The sequence below is a fragment of the Apteryx rowi genome, unplaced genomic scaffold, assembly GCF_003343035.1.
Source record: "Apteryx rowi isolate R43461 unplaced genomic scaffold, aptRow1 scaffold_797, whole genome shotgun sequence".
NCBI classification, from domain to species: Eukaryota; Metazoa; Chordata; class Aves; order Apterygiformes; family Apterygidae; genus Apteryx; species Apteryx rowi.
This window is the reverse complement of record NW_020451090.1, coordinates 75,602-84,145: the sequence shown is the minus strand read 5'-3', so window position 1 is coordinate 84,145 and position 8,544 is coordinate 75,602.

Sequence of the window (8,544 nt, the reverse complement as noted above, 5' to 3'; positions counted from 1 at the left end):
GGTTTTGGCCATGTATTGGGCTGAGAGGTTATATCAGCAGAGCTTTACCACCAAAAAGTACATCTTGTCCCATAATCACCAAAGTTATGTCAGCAGAAACATGAGTCTTGAGTTTAAAATCACATGAAGTATAGATCTAAATAGTGTGGCTCTAGTTGGCCAGAATTCCCACGGGAGCTGAGAGGCCACTGTTGGGTAGGAAATGGCTTAGGCAGGTGAGTTCGAACAACTTCAGTTCCGCCCAAGAACTTGGACCGAGTTTCTCTATATTCTCCCTGTAAGTCTTCAGAGATGCCTACCTAGTAAGAAATACTAGGCAGAGGGACTTGGGAGGAATTTCACCTATCTGAACCTGGAAATAAATGTAACTCTGCCCTTTTCTGTAGTGCCGATGCTGTCCGTATAGGGCTTTCCTGCCTGTCTTTGGGGCAAGATGATTCGTTTTACATTGCTAGCCCTTTTACTCTAGTCATCCATCTATACTTGTGTTTCACTACTTGTGGCGAGCTGATCATTCATGAAGGGGGACTAGGGACCAGAGTAGTGTCCTTCTTGCACAGCAGGACAGAAGTTCTCGTGCCTGTCCTCAGTGTGGAGCCTGGTGTTTGATTTAGAGCGAGGAATAAAGGGGTGAGAAAAGGCAAAGATTTTCTCCAGCGCTTGGGTTGCAGCCACTATGGCAAGATCTGAAAAGGGGGAGAGGGAGAGCCTGGCCAGTGAATTCAGGTCTTCGTAATGATGCACCTATACACACTGCAAATGTGTTTTGTGTTCGGAGATGGAAAGTTGAATTTGTCCTTTGTGCAAAAATAAGACTCTCTTTAAAGAAAGAAGAAAAAACAACAAAACAATTCAGTTTTCCATGAAAAAAATGTTTTGATGAAAAACTTTCAAGTAGCCTGTCAGTGACTTCTGCATTCCTGGGAGAGGTCAACAAAATGCCTTTTGTAGTAGGCTGGGTGAAAGTTTACTTCCTGCCGATTCCTACGTTACTTGGAGTTGCAAGCCTGTGTTTTGCTAAAATATGTGGCTTGTTTTTTCCTCCCCTCCATGGATACTTCAAATCTTTCTTTCTTTTTCTTTTTCTTTTTCTTTCTTTCTTTCTTTCCTTCCTTCCTTCTTTCCTTCTTTCCTTCTTTCCTTCTTTTTTGAAGTATATCACTGTCAGGAATTTCATGGCCATGAGTGAAAACGGCTGGTCTGATGTCTTTGATGGCAAAATTGCTAACTCTGTTTCTCCTTTTATGAAAGAGTACAGCTGTTAGTATATTCGGTCTGCATGTAAAGTCAAGCTAAGTTGTGTTAATAGTCCATCAGTAAGGAGGAGGTAAGACTCACCAAGTTTTGCGTTATGTATTTCCAAAAGCTTGATGGCAAAATAGTCTTCTTTAGAACTGCTAGGATGTCAGCAATCATCGTGTGTGCATGTCTGTGTGTACAGTATGTGTGTTTGTGTGGGGAGAAGTGAACACACACCTGTTTTTACATCAGTTTATGTGTTTCCAGGCATAGAAAGGGAGTGCTTTGCATTATGTATTTGCATGAGCTGAAAGGTGCTACTTAAGTATTTAGTTATCTTTGCATTTGATACTTGCAACTCTTTTGCTGTCATTATTTTTGATAATCTTCTCGTGCAGTATTAAAGTACACTAACAACTCTGTTTCAATACTGCAATCATCTTGGTTATCTGCATTTCAGGGAGAGCTGAATTCCATTGTTTTTTCATAGCAAAAATGCCTGAGAAGAATGGGTGATGCTTAACAAATGTTCAGCTAATAGAAATAGGACTCTTAGCCCAGTTTCTCCTTTCTGTACACAGGATTCGCAGGATGTACACAGTGTGGTTAGGAGGAAGGAGAAACACTGCGCTTTGCTCAGGGCTTGGGGATATCATCACGGATATCCTTCACGCACACCTCATATAAAGCATGACTCCTTAGGCTTAATGTAGCATTTGAAACTTCTTCTTTGAAGAAATACTCTGGGAGGCAATGATATGTTGTTGGGTTTTTTTTTTTTTTTGGGGGGGGGGTTATTGAGGTAGCCACAATAACAAATCACTGGTGTAATTCTTCTCTCTGATCTTAATACTTCAACAGGACTTATGTTCCTCCAATTAAAAAAAAAGAAAAAAAGAAAAAGCACAAAATGATAAAGTTCAGCATTTTCAGCAAGCTGTCTAAATCTTTTTTTTTCTCAAATTTGCTGTTAACTAAATCTGTCACAATGTGAAATTGTGAAGTAGAGCCACTTGGAGACTATTGGCAAAACCCAGGAAATCTTTGAGTGTGGTTCACCACCTTTCCTACTTACAGGACTAGGAAGTCAAGGCAAATAGAGGGAAACCTTTAACATGCCATGTGATAGCATGTCTAATATTTCCTTTCCCTAAAATGCCCTCTTTTTCATCCTTTTTTCTTGCAGAAATTTACCAGCAGCCTTTTTTAAGCAATGTGTAGCTGTGGAAACAGTAAAGGAGTGGGTTAGCTGTAGCAGTCAAACAAAAGTTGCACTATCTTCCATTCTGTGGTTTTTAGACGTTTTTAGAACTCTCTCCTCAGAGTTTCAGTTTGTGCCCAGAAAAGTGCCATCCCTGATTTTCCACTGTCTGTTCAACCATGGTGACAGCTCAGAGGAACTGGATCTTTAATTGTGCACATACCCAGCAGCTGTCCTCTCCTGCTTTGCTTTCGATAGTTCGCTTTTAGCAGTCAGAAGTGCACAGGCGAACATTTTAGTTGGGCCAATTGCACTCCCATATAGCTGGGCTTCATTCCTGCCAGAAAGACCATACTAATGTGTCCTTGCCTACCTCGGTGGCAAAGGCCTTTAATCCTTCGAGGTGCCAAGAATTTATGCCTCGATTCTGCAGAGGAACGTGGGTACTGGAGTGACCTGGAGCATGTTTGCAGAGTAGGAACAACCCAAACTGGCATTTACATTGGCAAGAACAATACATTAATCTGACATTTGGGTATAGATGACTGTAATAAAACTGTGGTTGCTGCCGCATTAGATGTGATCAGAATATTATCTCTGAGCTTGAAGGAGTGTTGTGACTAACATAGGCAATTTTATGCATGTTTATATATATATATCTTGCATAACCAATTTCACAATGATCTTGGTTTTATATTACAGTACAGCATGTGAAGACATGAGATAGCTTGAGTGAATGCTATTGATAATGTTTGTGCAAAGACAGCGCTTTATCTTTATGATAACAGTTGAAGATTTAGAACATTAAGACGTGAAAAGGATCCTGCTCATGACCTCAATATTAAAAAAAAAAAAAAGGCTTAGAGCTGTTGCAGTCTGGGAAAATCTGATTTGTTTTATAAATTAATACAGGCTTACTCCTGTTGGCAATATTTTGGTGTCATTTTCCAATTTATAAAAAATATATTTATCCTATTACCAGTGCATGTTGGTTTTGTAGGCAAGAAAGTGTGTGGCTGTGAGCATGCATGCTACTGTGTATTCAACATGTTGAAAAGTACTTAATTAAGCAGAGCACAGTGAAGTCTCCCACACCAATTATTTTCCCTCTGTATTTTTCACCTTATTGAGGTGGAGAATAGCTATAGACAAGAACTAAATCTGCCCATTACAAACAGGGTCCATTTTAATTTCAGCAGTTCTTAATTGATTCCACCTCAAAGATGTATAATAAGCTGTAGATGAAAATCAATTAAATAACTGAGAAATCAACATCAGAAGGCAATTTATAAGTAGCTTTCCTTCAACGCTGCCAGAAAAATGGTTCATTTGTATGGAGAATATCAAGAGGAGAGGGAAGAGGGACCGTTAATGCCCTACAGTGTTGTCCTCCTCCTTTGCTGATCTAAGAGCAACCCCACCGAGCAAGTTAGCTCTTCAGTGGCATCCCTGGGTGGAATTAGTTGACTCCAGGCAGTGTTGGGCAGTGTCTGTGAGTAGTTGCTGGAGGATAACCACCCTATAGTTGTTATTATTATTATTATTATTATTATTATTTTAAGATATAATGTCTCCAGAAATCATTTGTTTTGTGGAAGCAAGATTTGGTAGCATGGGGGTTTGGCTGCAGCCATGAGCCCAACATTGGGAACCTGGGCGTGTTCCAGGAGCTTCACTGATGAATGTGCTTGGATTAAGGGGCCTAAATCACCCAGTTATATAACCATCTACACCTAAATAGGTAAGAAGCTGCCTGTGTCTAGACACTTGACAGGCATCTCTGCTATTTTTATTGACCTACATTGTTTTTAGTCTTGAAGGATCTGCTCCATTAGCAGTATAGCCTTTAAAGTGTCCTCCAAAATGGTTCCTATGCTCTGCCTAAGGAAGGGTGGTGGGTGAAAGGCAAGCTGGGCTTTTGCAAAAACTGAATTTCTCTTACCCTTGAAGTTCAGGGGAAATGTCCTGGACAGAGCAGGGACTGTTCTTCCCACCACTTGCCAAGATGTATCTCCTGTGCTTGTGGGTGGGCCTGTGGTGACAGGAGAAGGAGAGCTTTGGTTGGGGTCTTGTCAGGCAGTAAGCACATGATTAGCAGTCCTGACTGGCGAAGGGAATTAATTCTTAACCCTTTTGGAGGAAAGCCCAACCCAGAAACAGTACAGCTAGAACTTCTACCTCTTCTTACATTGTGTTCTTGTCTTTTTTAAAATGAAAGCAAAAAAGAGAGATGCAGATAGCCCACAGTGCCACTTTGATGATCACAGTCTAGTAATCCTGCTGGAAAATATTCTCCATGGCACAGTCTAACTCACTAAGAGCTCAGAAAAACAGGTAAAACTAGTTTCTTAGAGCTGAAACCATAACAGTGAATTTAGCTCTGTTACCGGCCATTGAAAAATAGACATGGAGTGGCTCTGTTCCCACCCTGAGGGAGCTTCAGTTTAAATGCAGTCCTGTGCAAAGCAGTGATCCTCTCGTGGCGGCAGAACTGTATCACTGTTGTGAATGAATGCTGGAATTCCAGCATTCAGAATTGGTCTGAACCCAAAACTACTGAGAAACCAAACTGGTTACTCTGGATTTACCCAAAGACATGGTTTTACTTCGTTGAACAGTTGCTTTCATGAGGACAGACATCATCCTCATGTTTGCTCTTTCAAGTGCATGTGAATCAAGTGTGACTGTAGCTATACAATGCCTCCAGAGCTCTGGACACTTTGCCACCCTGATGCTTCTCAAGCTTTTGCACCTACTTCATGATTAATATTGATGGGCAGCTGATGCAACCCCAGACTCTTAGCATCTCTCCTGCCAGTCACTCCATCTCCACTGATTTTTCCCCTGTCTTTCTCAATGCTACTTTCATCACCTTCTTGAAGAAAAAAGAGCCTCTTTTGACAAGTCACGTTAGCTCATTCTGCGTTCCCTCTCTGCATTCCGCTGGTGAGTCAGTCTGACACTGGCTCAGCTCATCACCAAAGCATGGACCTAACTTCTAAACATCTGAGCAGGTGCTAACACCAGCATCCAAATTGACTCAGTGCAGGCAAAAAGCTTACAATCATGTTGTTCTGTGTGAATAATCTGTGTAAAAAGTCATTTCCCTGGTGCTGTCCTGCCCTCGCTGGCCCTGACCGTACAAACTATTCTTTTATAATCAGTGCTTTAGGGGTTGTATTCTCTATCTCTTCTGTTGCTATAGTCTGAAAGCTTCATTACAAGTTCACATGCCTAACCTAAGGTAAACATCTGCATGTTTAAACACTTCTCCTGAGCATCCTTGAGGATACTTTTTATGAAACATCCTGGGGACAGGGGCGTTACTGGATCACATCTAACCAACAGTACAGCTAAGACATCCACTCCTTATCCAACAGTCGTCACTGGCTAGTACTTCAAAGGCAAACCTTTATTCATCTTGACTATTAAGTAATAGCGGGGAGTAGTTCTAATTAAGTGTATGTACTTCCGTTCGTTGGTAATGCTAGCAAGAGGACAAAACCAAGCTAGTCAAATTGTAGTAACCCTCTACATGTCTTATGCAGATTTATGCAATCATCTTCACCTCTTCTTCAGACATCATAGAGATATGAGGAGTTTGTTTAGGAAGGAGAAACCTTGTTTTCCTGGGTTTTGGTTAGTTCTTCAGTGAGCTACTTTGTGTTGAGGTTTCCTTTCCTTTTCCTTAGCTGTGTATTTTTGTTTTGCTGTGTGTTTTGGGGGCAAAACCTAAGGTCACTTTCCAAAAGTTTGAGATGTTTGCTTTTTGCAGTCATATCTTTTATGAAAATAACCAGGCTTCCAAGTGTAGTCTGTCATGCTTGCCACATGACTAGACATGCAGGCTGTCAAAGAAGTTTTGCATATCTGATTGCCTATAAATAGATCAGTAACGTGGAAACTTTGAGCTTTCTGAGGTCCTCAGCACACCTGCTGTGTTTTGCTCAGGAAAGGTGAAGCAGTTAAATATAGAAGTAAAGAAATTTTGTGTCTTTCCTTTGTTGGCCTTTCCATGGAGACATTGTATGTGGACATCTCTGTGAGTGCATCCTTGAGGGCGCTGGGGGTTACTTGCCCTGGATGGATGAAGTCCCAGGCCGTGGGTGGGACTGCCCACTGGAGTGAGGCAAGATTCAGTCTGGTCATAGAAAAGCCCAAATGCTTGTGACAGTTAATTAAGATCACACCACTGTGGGAATCAGGCCATTACAAAACTTTTTAGATGCAGCTATTTGGTTTGCATACCTTTAGGGACAGAGGGTTCCCCCGCATTCTGAGAATTGCATGGCCTCTGTTTGGATTGTCCTTACAGTAATCCCTAGCAAAATACATGTGTCCAAACTGACTGGGTAATCTGTTCAGTATTTATTCAATAATTTTTATGGTTTGCATGGAACTTTAATAAACTCATCCATAACGCAAAAATGAACCATAGTCACCAATGGTAATTTCCACTGTGTTGAACAGAAACAGGTAGAGGCACAGGCATGTTATAGATGCCTTGCACTTGCTCTTCTGATATGCAGGTGCCCCCGTTCATGGCTGTTAAGATGTGGGAAGTTGTCCATCCCGGTGATTGCTAAATTGCCTGCTGAGCAGCCCATGCTGTAGCAGGCTCTGCACCAGGCGTTAACTTTGGCCACCTTTGGAAGGATGTCAGGTCCCACTGGAGCCTGGGTTTAGTTGCTTTCGTATAGGGGCCTTTATTAACTGTTACAGATAATTTCAGATTGCTTCATGGTCCTAGAGGATAAGGTTACAAATGTAAATGGGGATGAAAATTATATTAAACTGATTGAGCACAAAGCTTGGTGTCAAATTTGCACATCGTGCAGCTTTTGCTAGAATGTCTTATGTATTGCATCTACGAACTCCACCCAAACATTAAAAGGAACAGACTCAGTGACTCATCTTTTCATGTATCGTATCATCCATCAGAAAACAGCGCTTTCAGAACCACAGAAACAGCTCAGATTATTTTGACATCTTTGGCAGCATGCAGCATAGATTTGTTTTCTCTCTTTTTCCCTTGTCTCTTCCCTCCCTCCAACTCTATGTCTCTCTCTTTTCCAATTTATCTGGATTAAACAAGTCTCTGATTATTCTTTATGCCACTGTAAATAAAGTCATTTTCAGAAACAGATGTCGAAAGAACCCGGTGAAATAATCCTGGAGGCAGATGCAGTCTTCCATAAGCTGCCAAGCGCATGGTGCAATCAAAGTGATGAAACAAAATGGAACAGGCTGCAGAAAAAGTAATTAAATTATAGTTCCATTGTAGAAGCACATTTTGAAATTACTGAGATTCAGAGCCCATAATGCTGGTATTATAGTTGAAAGAATACTTGCCATGGGTCATGAGCATTTTTTTTTTTAACAGTTATTAATCATGCTTGACTGGAAAGACATGTGTAATGTACAACAAGCAGTGGCTGTAGTTGTGCCAAAGGAAGCTTTTGTTCCCTGGAGAGAATCGTATCAAAGGCCAGTGTGTCCCATTATTATATGGGCAATAGCAAAGCGCAGCATCTGAAACAGGGCTTTTCAGATTTCCATGCAGAGTACTGGAAGGGGAAAAAAGAAAACAAGTATTGTATCTTTTTGAATACCCTGCGACCTCTTTTTTCTCTTCCCAAGTTAACTTATTCATTGACTAAATAATAATAATAATAAAAAAACTCTAAAACACCCCTCTGCTCCCTAACTTAAATAATGTCAAGGTTCTTGTAAAAATGGAAGAGACAGAAAATGTGTGAAGCCCTAGAAATTAGAGATGAAAAAGGCCTTATTAGTTCATTCAACTCAGTTTCCTTTCCATTACAAGGTCAGCCTGTAGGGAAGCAGATAGAAAATTTTCTAATTTTTTTTTCCCTTTAGAAAGTGCCCATTTGTCAAAATCTAAATGTTCTGTGAGAATGTGTTGATTTGCTTCTTAAAAATACTAAATGAAAGAGTTTGATAAGGTCTGTCCATACTGCCTTTGCAAGATTGTAAAATTGTACCGTTTGGGTTTTTCATTTCAAAGTGATATTTTTACTTAGAAATATATTATACATAATAGAATATAACACCAGTAAATTTCAATCTGTACAAGAATTTAA